Source organism: Polypterus senegalus, chromosome 10, assembly GCF_016835505.1.
Source record: "Polypterus senegalus isolate Bchr_013 chromosome 10, ASM1683550v1, whole genome shotgun sequence".
Taxonomy (NCBI): Eukaryota; Metazoa; Chordata; class Cladistia; order Polypteriformes; family Polypteridae; genus Polypterus; species Polypterus senegalus.
In genome coordinates this window covers 133,523,185-133,539,243 of record NC_053163.1, presented here as the reverse complement: position 1 = coordinate 133,539,243, position 16,059 = coordinate 133,523,185, and positions in this window count along the sequence as shown.

Genomic DNA, 16,059 nt, shown 5'->3' with positions numbered 1-16,059 from the left:
GACTCATTCTTTTAATGGCAGACCTCAAAGTGGGTACCAGTACATTTTCTCAATTGCACTTTTTTATGTATTTCTTATGATTTTACTTGAGCGCCCATGCTTTATTTTAGTGCCTGTACTCATTTACTGAATGCTTCTATTCTAACCACCTGGAACTTCATATAATGCCATTTTTATTTTTTATATTTTAATACTGTTTTCAAATGACACTGTTATAATATCTAAAAGACTGCAGTATAAAGCCATGCAATATAACAATATGGCATGCAAAGCAAATGACAGGAAAATGATAATGTGATAATAAAACAAATCTAAAATATACTGAAGTCAAATCACAATATGAAATACAACACTGGGAACTCCTCACCAAATGAAAGGACCCACAAATCAAATTAACATAAGTACATACATTATTAAATGTGCTTAACCCAATTAAGAGTCACAGGGGTCCAGAGCCTAATTTGGAAGCATCAGGAATAAAGAAACAACAACCTTGAATATGGTGCCAGTTCTTCACAAGGCCCACTCACATACAAACACACACAAGGTCAATTTAGAATCACCAGTCAACTTAACACATTATTATAAATGGGGTTGTAGAGACACATGGAGCTAATGGGGGATTATTTTGTCTGTTGGCCTTGGTTCCAATATAGGCCAGTCTCTGACCTGGAAACGATCTGAAAAGTGGTTATAGGCTGGGGCTGAAAAGGCCCTTCAACATATTAGAAATGGATTTAAGACTGAAGCCATGAAGCACTTCTTTATGCAAAGAGTTGTGGGTATCTGGAACAAACCACCAAGATTTGTAACTGAAACAGAAACCTTGGCATCCATTAAGAAGGATCTAGATAAGATATGGGAACAACTTAGCTAAACAAAGTGTTTGATGGACTGAGTGGTCTCTTCTTGTTGGTAAAATGTCTTATGTTCTAACTTTGAAGGTGGTAGGACATCTGAGGAAACCCCACAAAGCCAAAGGGAGAATGAATAAACTTCACTTAGAGAACAAGATGGCACAGTGGTTGAAACCAGTTCAATTACTGCTCACTATGAATTCATGTGACAAATAGTGCTGAAATGATCACACATTCAAAACTCAATACTGACTTAGTGAAGTGTATAGTTGGGATTTATTTAATGGGAAATCTGAATACATTTGTTGAATGTCCTGACAAGAGTGGTAGTTCCAAGAATTTTTTTTAATCTCCCTAAGTGTGTATACATACACACACATATAGTGAGTGGCCACGTCATTAGCTATACCTGCCTAATAGCAGGATTGTCTACTGTATGACTTGAGAAAAGTCTGAATTTGCCAGGACAATGGCCCCATAGCAAACCCCAAACCCCACCACTGCCCCCAAAATATACAGAGAGTGTGCCTCAGGTGATTACCATACTGACTACAGTGTGACAGCGTGGCCTACAATTGCTGAAAATAAGCTATGAAAATAAGCTGTTACTGTATTGCATACGTAACATTCTTAAAACTGATGGTCGCAGGGACAACAGCCTATAAAGCAGCTTCATGAATAAAGCAGGAAACAGAACTGGATTAGGCTGCAGTTAGTTGTAGGACCTATTAACTCATGTTTCTGCCCTCACACAAGGTAAATTTAGGATTGCCATTTGACCTAAGTCACATCTATTGGATGAGGGATGAAAACTCAAAGTAGGCATGGGGAGACAATTCAAACTCCACACATACATCAAAAAGGAAAATTTGAACCCAGGATGATAGATCAGTGAGGCAGCTGTGCTGACCATTGTGGCACTCTGGAGATAGATATTTTCTCTGTAAGGTTGTTTCCATCTTGTCCCCATAAATGATACAGTGGACTAAGAAAGTGAGCCCACTGCATTAAGCTGACTTCAATGTCATGGTCCTAAAACTATATGGCATATTAGTACTATTGTCTTGTTAAAGCCAGATTGCAAACGGATGGAGTAAAAGGGGCACCTGATTGCAAACAATTATCATATACCCAATGACATTCAGACATCAGTCTGCTCATATCAGGAGAAACAATATCCACCACACAAGCAGAATCCATAACATAATACCATTAGCACCAGGTTTCATCGCTGACAGCTGGAAGGATAGACTAATGCTGTTTCTGATGATATCCTGATTCTCTCATCAGCATTAATAAGCAAGAAGAAGGAATCAGCAGATTCATTTTTTTTCTAGTCCTCTAGTGTTCCTGATCCTCAGACTACTCAAACTGCATCTTTTTCTTATTAACTGAGAGATGTAATTTGTCAAATGCCAAACCCCATCTAAGATGACTTGCAACATCAGGACACGATACATTGCTTACACTTTCTTTAAATTTCTTAAAAGCTGCCTGTACTCTAGGTATGAGACATGCTCTGGACCACTCAATGAACTAGAGATGGGTTTTGATCTTGCTACCTTGTGGTTTAAAGTCAGTAGTCACTACAACTTATGGCTGCAATTTGTTTCTTTTAACACCCCTGTTGTACTCTAATATTCATTTACTGACACTGCACAAGCTGTGCCATTTTCATAAACAGGCTTCTTATGGCTCTGAGACACGATTTGCTAGATATTTTCTGGAAGGTGCATCTTGTAGAGGTTTGCTGAGAAATAATCAAGAATATCTGAACAAGCAGTCACAGACAATTGGGAACAGTACTAAAAGTGTATGGGCGGGCTAAGGACTGATATCTGGGTTCCCTAGAAAATACCACAAATGTCCAAAAAAAAAAACCCTGCAATATGGCTTGCATTATTTGTTGGCAAAAAGGGTTTGGTCTGCCAAACTGACATCCATGGGTTTTTGGGTTTTCTTGTCCCAAATAGTAATAGACTATTTTTCTGATGGTTATCAGAATACATGGCTCCAAGCAGCTGCCTGCACATGATAGCAGCCACCTTCAATGTGTATCCTGGTATACAGAGGAGCACAAGCAAAATGGGTTGTTGAGATCATTAATGTGATCCTAAAGTAAAGACTGGAGTTTGTAGTGCTCTTGTACATAACAAGAAACAAGGAGTTATGGCCATCCACTGCAGCCAAGGAGATCAGCAGTTTTAAAGGCTTCTAATTCACTGGAAGTTGCCTTCTGAGGACAAAAGGGTGGGTCTACCCATGTGCAAAAGTTATTGAATTTAAAGCTATCCTACAGAGGTTCATTTAGGCAGGTTACCATAAAAGCCCACCCTAAGTGGGTTGTGGCCATAGAAGAGTGGCAGAACAACAGGTGACCGTAACCATTATCAGTTGTAGCCACAACCTCCATGTTGGTGTCATGGAAAGTTTGATCATTCACAACTGACCTTGGGATAACTGAGACATTCATCATACCCCAGGTGATGGAGCTACCCATTAAGGACGGCACTGCATCACCTTGGATAACAGAAGGTTCAACAAAACATGTCCCAAACAAATGATGCCCCACAAAGTACTGAATGATAAGAGCCTAAGACCTGATTAAAGAAAGGTGGACACATAGCATGAGAGCTAAAGCAAATACATCACTAACATAGCAGGTCTGAACTAAACCAGACTTGCAGCTGAAGGCCAGTTTTAAAGCCCAAAGGCAACCATAAATTCTTCTGGATAAGGCAACAGGCAATGATTGGAATTGGGGTGATGGGTTTGCTATCAAAACATCACTTATGCTTTAAGTGCCTGACTTTCTATCACATACAAATGTTTAAACACCCTTTCCCACTTAACCACTCTTTACATGTCAGTTATCGGTGTCTGAAATGATTCAGGTGGGAAATGATTATGCCACACCTTCTGATCAATGGTCTATTATTGATGTGGTTTTGTGCAAAACACGACTTGAGTGTTAGACTGGCCACAGGTTAGAAAGGTCAATCATTACATTAAACATCATCCAAGTGTATTACAAGAAACCTGAAACTATCAAACATCCACTTAACCATGAAAACCTGAAGCACACTCATCACAACCGACCTTGGCAACTAATAGAAATTCCATGGATGTTTGCCTGGTAACACAATATAAAAAATGGAGCGAGTATAAAACCATAGCAACAGGATTCGCAATTGCATTTCTTTGACCAAAAGAAAATTACAAAGACTGGTTTGAGGAAAGTTACGTGAATGTTACCAAGATTTTGAATAATAAGTAGTGTGACACATTTATTTCATTGCTGAATGATCTATCCTCTACTTCAAAACTTGACTGTATTAAATACCTCCAATGTCAGGCACAGACCATGCTGTGTGTGTGGAACGCAGAATGAGTAATGCGAGAAAAAGGCAGGGGAAGTCCAGCATTATACAGACACAAGGAACAGAAGCAGGTTCTTCAATGCCATCAAAGCTGTATATGGACCAACAAAGCCAAACACCATTTTACTTGTGTTTGCAGATGGTTCACGGTTTGCAGATGGTGATGAGAAAAGGGCAGGATTACCAAGAGATGGTTGGGGCTCTTAAGTAACCTAGTAACAGACCCTCCACAGTAGACAGTGCTTTAAAAAGGGGGGCATGGAGGTACAGGTAAGACATACTTGTGCTATACATTGGTATAACCGGATAATGTTCTTCCATATCCCTTTGTACTTCTTATTTCTATCAGACATTCTTCTCAACACTAAACTGTTGTTCAATAGACAATTACTGACAGGACACAATTCCCATATTTACTGTGCAATGTCTGGTAAATATTTATATACTAGGCTCACCTGCCTTTTAAGGCGACCGACTTTTAAGTTGACCACTTCTTAAGGCAATTCAATATGTAGATCAATTTGATATTTTATACAAACTCATTAATTTGGTTAAATTGCATTTGAGTGGTATTACTTTAATACTCATAGTTTGTTATTTTTGTGATGAAATGTAAACTTTTTTTCTATATCGAGGTCGCCCTTTTGAACCCCCCTGATATTTACTACGCGGTGAGGCATTTGTACTCCATCAACATTAATTATTTCCAGAGACATAATTTTGTCTATTTTTCCAGTGCGTCGCGCACAAAAGCAAGGGAACAATGGGAGCACCAGAACTCTGCTCACATCATGTCGCTTCGTACCGCAAGCTGCAAGTAGTAAGTCTGTGATAAACGGAATACCGCTACTCTTTCCACCCACGGGACGGAAGGACAATCCCAACCGCTTTTATATAGTAAGAAAGAAGAAGAAGATATCGCACAGTCTGGAGTAGAAAATCATCTTTTACCTGGAAAAACGAAACTACAAATCCCATCGTGCATTGCAAAATGGACGGGGCGTGTGTGAAACTCCGCGCCTGCGTAGCACTCACAGGATGGAAGGACATCCGACCGCTTTTATATAGAAGGATATATGAATGATGTATGGTTATATCAGAAAGAGGTAAACACACCCACCCAAATATTTCCTAAATGGCTCTTTTGGGAGCAGTTCCAGATATATACATACTTAAATATAATTTTCTAACTGCCATGATTGATTTGTGTCTGTTCAGTATGGTATGAAGATAAAAGATAGTTCAGCTTCAATACAATAAACATCATTCCCATAATTTCAATGATAAAATATCATATCTATCTCACCAGCTACCTCAAAAAGCTTTTGTCTTTTGTGATTCCCCTAATCTGTTGTTAACAGTGCCTATAAACACATGGTGAAAAACATGCCCATACTCTATATGCTAGCACATTGGGTGATTCAATTTGTTTCAAACTGTACACAACAAATAGAAAATTACTCTGGCACTTGTAATGGACATATGCACATTCACATTATAAATCTGAAATGTACAACGCAATAATTTAAACTCTCACACCAGACAGTGAGAAGCAAATTAAACACTGGCGGTGTGTGAAGAGTTGCTCAAATCAATCCCTTAATGACTCTGATTAATCCCCCAAACATCATTAATTTGGTCTCCATGAGCCTGACCTCAGCTTGATGTCATGAAACCACACTAGAAAGGTTGAGACCTGACATGCTTGGGGACTGCTACCATAACAACTCTCTGGTAAAGAAACGTTTGTGAAGTTTTTATACTACCAAGAACATCAGGAGGGAAGCTCCTGAGCCACAAGTCCTTAGAAGAAACTGGTCAGGGTGGCATCACGTGGGCTCACTCCTTCTGGTCTGGTAAGCTGACACAGCGCCTTCATAGTTAGCTGCTTTGGCTCTAATAGGATCGGGTGCTTAAACTGTCATCTGATAAAACTAAGTGGCTTGAGGGCTGCACTGCACCTTATTAACCAATTTGCTCTCAATTAGGATAATAAGGAAACTAGCAAAAGAGTATAGTCTTAAACTGACTCTGAGCCCTACCCTCTATTTGGAGGACCAAGTGAAACCCACTAGCATTACATTCCCAGGAGACAATTATATTAATTTATTAAGTTGCTGCTTCACTTAAACAGTTTAAGGTTTGTAATTTGTTGACATTTTAAAGCCACTAATCTTTGTACCAAGCTGTAAGGGTACAATGATTTGTCTGGCAGTCTCTGGATTGAGTGATGTGCCATGACACTAGTTCTACCTCTTTGCGACAACTTGATGATAGGTCCTTATCGTTTGCAAGATAACAAGCATGTCTAAACCATTCCACTGAGCAGTCAAAACAGGCCAGTACATCGAAAGGTGAACAGGGTAGACCCATCTCACATTATCAATTTAGGTTAATACCATTATTTTTCTCAGCAGACAGGCTTGATTTGGGAGAATCCCTCAGTGCTGATCAGGACTTTATAGTTAACATTTTTGAAATTTGACTGTAATTTTTCATTGCTACAGTTCACTTAATTGAATTCTGCAAGCTAAAATATAGAGTCAAAAATAACATGAGGGAATACAAGGTGCCAAAACAAAAGGCACAATGAGCTGATTTATTGCACTTACAATTTGAGTGGAGGATGCTGTACTGTTTACTTTTCCTTTAGTTCTACAAGAAAGCCGCTTTTCCAGTAGCTGCTACAGAGGTGGCCATCATGTTTCAGTCCTCCTTAAACCACCCCAAATTGCTCCTCATGCAGGTGTGCCTCAAAAAAATCCTATTTAGTTTTGTGGCAATATCATAACTGGAGAGCTAGATCAGTTTCCTAAACAACACACAATACCACCAGCACATCACAGAAAGCAACAGTTTCTTTCAATCTGGATGGACAGCATGGTACATTGTACACCTCTCAAGGTCAGGAAGCATGACTTAGTTACTAATGCAGTGGACTGTAAACCTGAAGATTGGTGGTTCTGCCTCACTTCTGGCTCACTATGTAACCATAATGTTGATGTTTCACAAGCTCCAAGATACCTGAGTGAATCTGGAGGCCTAATTCCAGATGTTTTTCTATTACAAGTAAGAAGAGATCAGAGATTAAGAGAGAAATACTTGCTTTATAAAGAAACATATGGAGGAATGCAAATAATGATATTCTCCCTGTGTAGTGATATACTGTAAACACCTTTGCTTCAGTTTTAACATTTTTTTTCTCAGCATTGCTTTATTTGGCACACATTTCTTCCTGTTTACTTGACCTGTACTTACATAGGTTCTTCACAACGATCAATCTTTTCAAGTCATACTGAAAACAGTCATCACATTAAACTGCAACCCAGTATTCAATTTCTCACAAAAATAAAGAATCCACACAGTTGTAACTTTCAAGTTTCAAAACTGCATTGATGTTCTCAGGAATCTTTGGAGGGAAGGCAGTGAAATTAAATAAGAACAGTTTGTGGTGCTAATAGAAAAGTGGTATAACCTACCAGCTTTCACAATGCAGACTCAAAGAAACAATTTTACTACTGGTATTTTAAAAATGATTTAGAAAAAAATACCAACCAAATAAGGTAAGGTAAATATAAAAAAATAAAGACTAAGGTTACACTTGCGATGCCTCATCGGCCACTATAGTGATTTTTGTCATATGCAACACAGTTCCGATTTTTCACTTCTTTGTATGTAGCAAAATGACACATGTAATCTGATCCTTGAATTCAAATTCCAATAAATTTCCTGCTCTCAGATTATAATGCATCTGTAAATTTACATCAAATTATGGAAGTCAAACTGACTTATTTCAGTATTCTCTTTGTGCAGTGATTCTGATTAGCATCTTCATTTTGATGGTTGATGAGCAGTGATAAGTGACTAAAAATACATGTAACTAAAAAATGAAGTTTTTCCGGAGGTACAATGAAGCTGTGTGTTTCATTGTGCTTTGAGAAGCTGTGTCTCTATACAAAAAATAGATGTGTGATACAGAAATAAAAATGTACTTGAAAAAAGGGCTAGTTAAGGTTTATTGTTTGAAACACCAAAAAAGTTAGTCTAACGTACAGGAAAAATGCTTTGTTGTTATCAGTTTTGTTTACATACTGTAGATTTTTATGTTGGACTATTAATATAAATACGATATCAAAAGTTTAGGCTGTCATTCATTTGCATCTGATTATCATTTCAGAATGTTATCTGCGTCACTGCAGAGTTCAGCTATTGGCCACATGCAAATATAAGAATAATAAGACAAAATGTCAGATCAACAACAACATAGCCTATAATCTGATATGTCGAGGAAGAACAGGACTTAAAAGTTTGTTAAGGGAATACACAAAACATGAGATGATATTCAGCTTCATTAGAAGCCTAGCAAAGGAAATTGATCCCTGTAAAAATGCATTTTTGAACCCCCCCCCACCCCCACCCCCCACGTAAGGCAGTGATTATAGGTACAAAAACTGAAAGGGTGACTTTGAGAGACAGACAGATGCATTGACTGGCAGATGATTTAAGATAATTGAAAGAAATCCAAGAGAGAAAACAAGAATAGCAGAATATCCAGATCAGGCTAGGTCACACCACCAGGCAGAATGCTGTTGGGGTCGACAGCACTCCATGGGAACAGTGACCTTTTTTCCTGCTTCCACAGCCACAGAGAGCTTCTTAAAATTATCTTTAGACTCCAGTGAGGTCAGAGGAAATCTGCAGGAGGTATTTAGCCTCTTTAAAGGTAAAGTTCATCTCACTGACACTTAGCTCTCTTAGCACAGTCAAGACCTTCCAGTGCTGAGCTCACATTAAAGGCAGTGGTACTCATTTTAAGACAATAACATGATGGAAGGTCAGAATGCCACTTCATTTAACTTGAACATTTACTAGTTAGAGCCTAAAAAATAAACAGAAAAATATTTCACAAAAAAAAACTTAAAACTTAACTCCTCTTAAGCATTTCCTTGGCAAATCTTGAGGTACCATTCCGAACCACAAGTATTGGGGCTAGGTAGTACTAATCACTGTGTCTGTATTCCTTTTATGTTCAGCTTGTTAGACAACATAAATGACAGGACAGGTGTCAAACAGGGAGAGGCCAGATAGTCATTGTCATTGGTGCAGAATAATCTGAAGTCAATGCAGCAAGCAGGTGGCAATGGAAAATGTACATAGTGTTTAACAGAAAACTCAAATTTAACATTAAAGGTATAGATTACAATCAATCCATCCATACTTTCTGTGAACTAGATTATGCCAGTGCGGAGTCACTGGGGGACAGAATATGTAAAAAAACTATGAACAGGGCTGCCGACAATCATGCACTTACCCACACAATGCCATTTCAAACTCGCAAGCAAAGCAAAATTATTATTAAACTGCAGCCGCTGCAATCACAGACTGCAGCAGTGTCCGTCTGTCGCCTTCACTCTGTAACCAGATTAAAATAATCCTCAGTCATGCTCTATATTACATTATGTCATGAGGTGCCATGTTTTTCCAGGAACAATCAGAATGCACCTGCCTCCTTAGGAATGAGCATGACATTAACCATGCTTTGTTCACATGTAGTTGACATGCTCTGATTATAATATTTTTGAAGTGAACCCAACTATAAAGAGAATACAAAAAACTGGAAGAATCAAAAAATTACTTTGATATGGCACTATTCATCGTGTGCATTATAGCAGGGTGTTTATAAAGCAAAAAATAACAATTAAAATTACAAGAAATTGCATCCATCAGAAAATGACTAGTGCAAAACACTGAAATAATGAAAAAAAAAATCTGGAAAAATAAATTAGTAACCGAATATACATTAATGTCAACATTTTTTAACTGGCAATCAAGATCAGTATACAGAGAATGAAATAAAGGGATGGGGCTCCAAAAACAATTAAAATTTTATGGCCAATGGAATCTTAGGGCCAGACCAAAGGTGAAAGTTCCAGACAGGTCATTGTTTGAGGATTCCTAAGTTCTCACGTTTATGTAGCAAAGACAGTGATTTATAATGCGTCACAACGTTCTAATTTTGTAGGTTTTATTATGGGTAATTAATAAGAATAACTTCATACATGTTCTCAAAATTTAGAATTCAAAATGTAGATTCTGCAGATCTCACGTTGGGCTGTAATAATAATATCTTTTATTTATATAGCGCCTTTCCCATTCCCAAGGGTGATAGTAATTAAATAGCAAGGAAGGGGTATAGTAACTGAAGGTGATTGTGGCTATTTGGGATCCACTAGATATTTATATTTATTTATTTGGCTGACACCAATATCCAAGGTGACTTACAACATTTATGATATAATTGGCTACATTTCTTTTGCTTTTCCAATTGGAGTACAGGCAGGTCAAGTGACTTGCTAATGGTCACACAGTGTCAATAGTGGGATTTGAACCCACAACCTCAAGGTTTTATGTCCAAAGCCATAACCACTACAGCACAATGCCACTACCACCACATATATTGTCCAGGGACATCTGACTTTCATACGTCTGTGAAACACTACTGTGTACATGAATATGACATCAAACTACCATAACAAAGAGACCTTGACTGTTCCATTTTCTTCATTATATTTTCAGAATGGTAGGACGTATAGTGTGTTGGCTAAGGTACTTGACTTTAAACTACAACTTGCTAGTTCATTTCTTGCCTTTGACTGTCTGTGCTATCCTTAGCAAGTTGCTTAGCTCTCCAGTGCCCTTATTTCTAAAAAAAAAATGTATGCAAACAATTTTGCTGTATTCTAGTTTGCTCACCTTCTGGTTTAGCAGAAACTAATAGAAACAGTTGGGCACCAACATTACTACCCACCCACCCAGCAAGAAGTAAGGTTAACATATCACATAGAGGGAAGTGCTTAGCATGCCATAAAAACTTTGATTTATGCTCTCTCTCTCCTATGAGATTAATCTGAGACTAGAAGCAGGGATGTCAGACTGGACCAACTGGATTTCCTCTTATTCAAATTATTATATGAAAAGAGACTTGTTGTAAATGTCTACATTTTCTCTAAAAATGTGTGAAAATATGGCATCAAATGTGGATGATCAACACAAGCCCAAAATAAAGCAAACCAATTGAAATCTTCCTCTTTGGAAGCCCACCAGGGACAAAAAAAATCACCCTAATTTGAGAACATTTCCTAGATACAACAAACATAGGATCATTTTAAATTTAAGGTCATTAATCTGTGCGTTTGAATCACAAAGCTCACTGAAACTTATACTGGCACTAAGAGGTGCAAGGTAAGAGGCAGCATTGTTCAGGACACTTATTTGAAGCAGGAAACACTTGTGCTTACACTTAAACTGGGACATATTTCTAACTTTGTGCTTTCATTTCATTCAACTTTCATTAAAATGAGCTATCTTGAACTCATTCTCATTATTCAATCACTAAACCACCTTTAGTTATATTCAGGAATGAGGAAAGCTAGTGGCAATGTTAATTTTAATGACCATAAAGAAAGCAGCTCTAGTTGGGCTAAATAAAATTAATACAAAAAACTCATTTTTAAATCAAATGCAATGCTAAATTAATCTAAACTCCTTTTATCAGATAAACTTAATTTACACAAGATAAAGGTAGGCGGGTATTTAGAAAAAAATAAATAAAAGATAGTTTTTAATGTTAAGTGACGGTATTTAGTTTCTACTCTGAAAACCCAGCCCAACCTAAAATACAGTAAAGGCAGACACTAAAGACCTAAAATAATAAACAGAAGTACAAGAAAACTGAGGGCTGTTCTTAATACTGCATAACCACTTACACATAGTGACCAACAGTTCATACAGAGTCACAATTTTAGAGAAATCCATACCAATAGACTGGGTAAAACTTGTTTCGTTTTTAAGAAACAATACGTATTTGCAAGGCTGCTGAGCTCTGGCTGACTTAACAGTACAAACAAAAAAAGGAAAAAATAATTAGTGCTGTCTAGCTCCTACTGAAAAAGAAGGAACAGTTTTTATATTTTGATATATATTTACAGGAAGGTTGCTGGAATAATGATGGATTAGTACAAAGTTTCTGCAGGCTTTTGTCTCTAAAACAATAGATTTCTGAAAGCAAGTCTTGTTGCTGCTTCATTTAGCTCTGCCCCCTCCTGCGGGGTGGATAGAAGGTACATTTAGAGCAATTACTTGACCAGAAAACAACTGTCAATCACTCTTACAGGGAAGGCCTCCAATTAATAAACCCCTTTAATCTGTTGGTCTTACTTCCATTCTTCTGAGTACCTCCGGCATCTAGAGAGCTTAGAAATCATTCCACAAAACCTTCTTGGGGCTTCATCGTGTTGCAGTTGATATTACTATTTTTTTTTTTATTTTAAGAAAACAAATACATGCAGATTTATGGAATTGTTGAGCTTGACCTTTACTGGCAAACAAGACTAGGAGTTTTGGGGTAAAAGTAAAAAAAAGTGGCTTCTAAGGGAAACAAGTGGAGCAACTTAAGACACAAGGTATGGTGAAGCTTGTTATTTATTTCTTTTCATGTGTCTGTTTCTGCCTGCCTGTTTCAGTTTCTTCCCTTATGTTTTGTTTTAAGTTATCCCTCAGATTCACCGGCTGTGGCAACAGATACTGTAAAAAATCTTAAATGCATGGAAGCGGCAAAAGATCTTCAGTTAGGCTTTATGTCAGGCAGAAGTCATTCAAATTCTCTACTTTAGTAAAGCTACTGTATTGCAGTATTATAATAACACATAAAAAGTATGAAAATAATTACAGATGATCAGGCACATGTAAATATAATGATAGTGTAGCTCATATTATTTAAAAAAACTGTAAATAAAAATTGTCCTCCCAATACCAGTTACTTTGGATATGCACATAACAGAAGCTACCTGCTAATGGCATCAGGGCTAATATTTTTACACAATCACAAAACACTTACTTTTAGACTTCAAAACAAGTTGCATGTTAATGCAGTTTATGCATTACATTCAAATTTCCAACATTTCATTTACTCTAGTTACGTTTGTGAACATTTGTAAAACATTTTAGTATCTAAAATAGCACTAAAATAATTTACATTTGTTTATAACTTGTCTATGCTCAGTTAAAAATGAAAAGCAATTACACTTTAATAGGGTTCAAAAATTTTATGATCTTGTTATATATTCTGTGTATTTCAGTAAAATGCCACTAAAAATTAAACAGATACAAAAATAGTATTGTATATAGCTATTATCATTTAAATACACATGCACTTCAGAACAATATGTGTCCTTTATTCTCACCATTGAAGTTATTTTGCGCATCACAACTTTCAAAATACTTTGCATAAAAGTGTACATAAAATGCAGTTAGACAGATACATGAATATCCACAACCTGTGTACCTTACTTTATAAACATAAATGTGCTTTACTATAGTTGTTTACACCAGCTCTTAGTATTATTACATTAGATACCATACAAATTAATGTTATATCTGTTTGTGTATATGTTTAATAATAATTACTGCGATGATCAGATGATAAGTAACCAATCTGTAAATCTACCTGTCAAATTTCTGAGTTTGCCTCATCTAATGCAAGATCACCATGAAACTGAGGCCAACCCCAGCGTCACTGGATGTAAGTCAGGAGCCAACCTTGATCTGAAATGACACATCACACCACATTAGAGCCACCAATTAAACTCACATGCAAATCTTTCTTTGGGATGTGTGAGAAAATGAAATATACCTACATAAATAAACACAAACACACACACACACACATATATACAGTATACTGTATATCACTCCTTATACACACAAAGTGTGAAGCAGCAGCACTATCAGTTATATCATGGTGCCACCCATTTTTCATTATTAAATTATTATTTTAATATGTTTTATGTATTTTAATTTGAAATTCTATGTAGAAACCTGGGCCAACCTACATTATAAGAATACATTGAATTTAACTGAAATATACAGTATATAATTGTTTGTTTAAAAATATCAGTTCAGTAGCTGGCCCGTACTGCAAACTACAGATGATGGTTTGGTGTAAACATGATTTTTTCACAAATATATCTAGTGTTAACAAAACAAGCAGGACAATATAAATTATATCTTTTGTTGAAAGCAAATAAGAAATGTATGCATAAAGATGTATAGAAAAAGGACTAAATATAGTATACACAAACATTTATAGACTGATACAGTAAAAGTGAAGTCAGCTCTAGCAGAACTAAACAGGAATTTATGAAAACACCCATTTATGTGTTTTTAATCCCCTTTTTCTGGCAAGACAGTAAAGATGCAATCCATAGATGGGATGACAGTCCATAATAGTGCACATTTAAACACACCTCAGTGCTTTAACATACCTTTGAGCTGTGATGGAAAAATCACAGTTTCAAAATGGCTTTGATGCAATGCTGAAAAACTGTTATTAAAACATTTAAACGACTTTGTTAAAAGCTGTATTGACAAAGATATAAAACTAGGTAGTACATAGATTTTTTTTTACAAGTTTCAATAAAATGTTATTCTATGAATTCGACAATACTTAAAGCCTTCTTAAAAGACAACAATGTTATTCTCCTAAAAATTGTTATTAATAATTTATTGAAAATGTAAAAGTATTTTTTGTGAAATAAAAATAAAACTGATAATATTACTTACCACCACTAGGTGTGTGCACCTTAATTTAGAGCTTTACAGAGTAAACTATATTATAATGTTCTTTCAAAATGAAAAACACATGAGTATGCTAAACTTGCACTATGGTTAGACAAATGCTTTATTTCAGCACCTCCTTCTATTGTTACTGAGACAGTATGGTGGGTGATAGCACACTCTCTGATGAAGCACTTTATACTCTGCATCATACTCTTACCTGCTCGTGTCCTCATTTGCTTGGCTCATCTCAGTTCAAGTTATCAATGATTCTGGGTTGATAGTAAAGGTATCAAGGCTGATGGAGCCAACCCGGATCATTACACAATACTCAGCTGGTTTTTCACAGCTCCTGAGATCTGGAATTAAATACTAGGACAGTGGAGTTTGCACATTGTCTCCTGGTCTGTATGGGTTTTCCCCTTTGTACTTTGGTTTTCTTCTAACATTCTGGTTTACATTTAATGGAAACTCTGTGATGTCCTGGAAAGAGTGCATGTGGATTTACATGTGTGCGGTGCAAGAGGCTGTACTGGTATAATCTCTGGACCCCAATGGCCCTATATTGGATTAGGAAGATTTTGGAATTGATGGCTGAATTGAAAATTATAAAAAAATAATTTTTTTTATTAGGTTAAGTGATTTACTTAGGATCACCCAAAGAGTCGGTAAATAGAACTAAACTAGCAACAACTCAATTTACAATCCACCACTTTAAACACTAGGACATATGCACAAACACTAACAGTGCCATGGAAAAGACCTGACTACAGAAACAAAAGGAATACTCTGTGGAAACGGTCACATACAGAAGAGTCTATTTCAGAAATCTAATGGTAGCAAAACATTTCCAGAATGTGAAAATAAAGAGTTAGGGCATTAGCTTTGATTTAAATATGACAACTGAATGAACCTCACAAATAAACCACAGCAGTTTCAGATAGTAACTATGGAACAGAGAAAATATTGGTGCCAAGACAAAATTATTTCCAATACTATAAATCAAATGCATATGGAAACTCAGGAGGCATCATCTGAGCAGCTAAGAGACTTGATTGTATTCTTTGTTCTGCAGAGTGCCTACATCATTTTTACTTCCCCTTGAGGAATTTGAGATTGAAGTGACTTGTCGGAATTTCGTATTTCACAACGAAGCTTTAGCCAAACAGGCCTCTATGATGAATGAAGTGTTACTGAGTGACACTTTG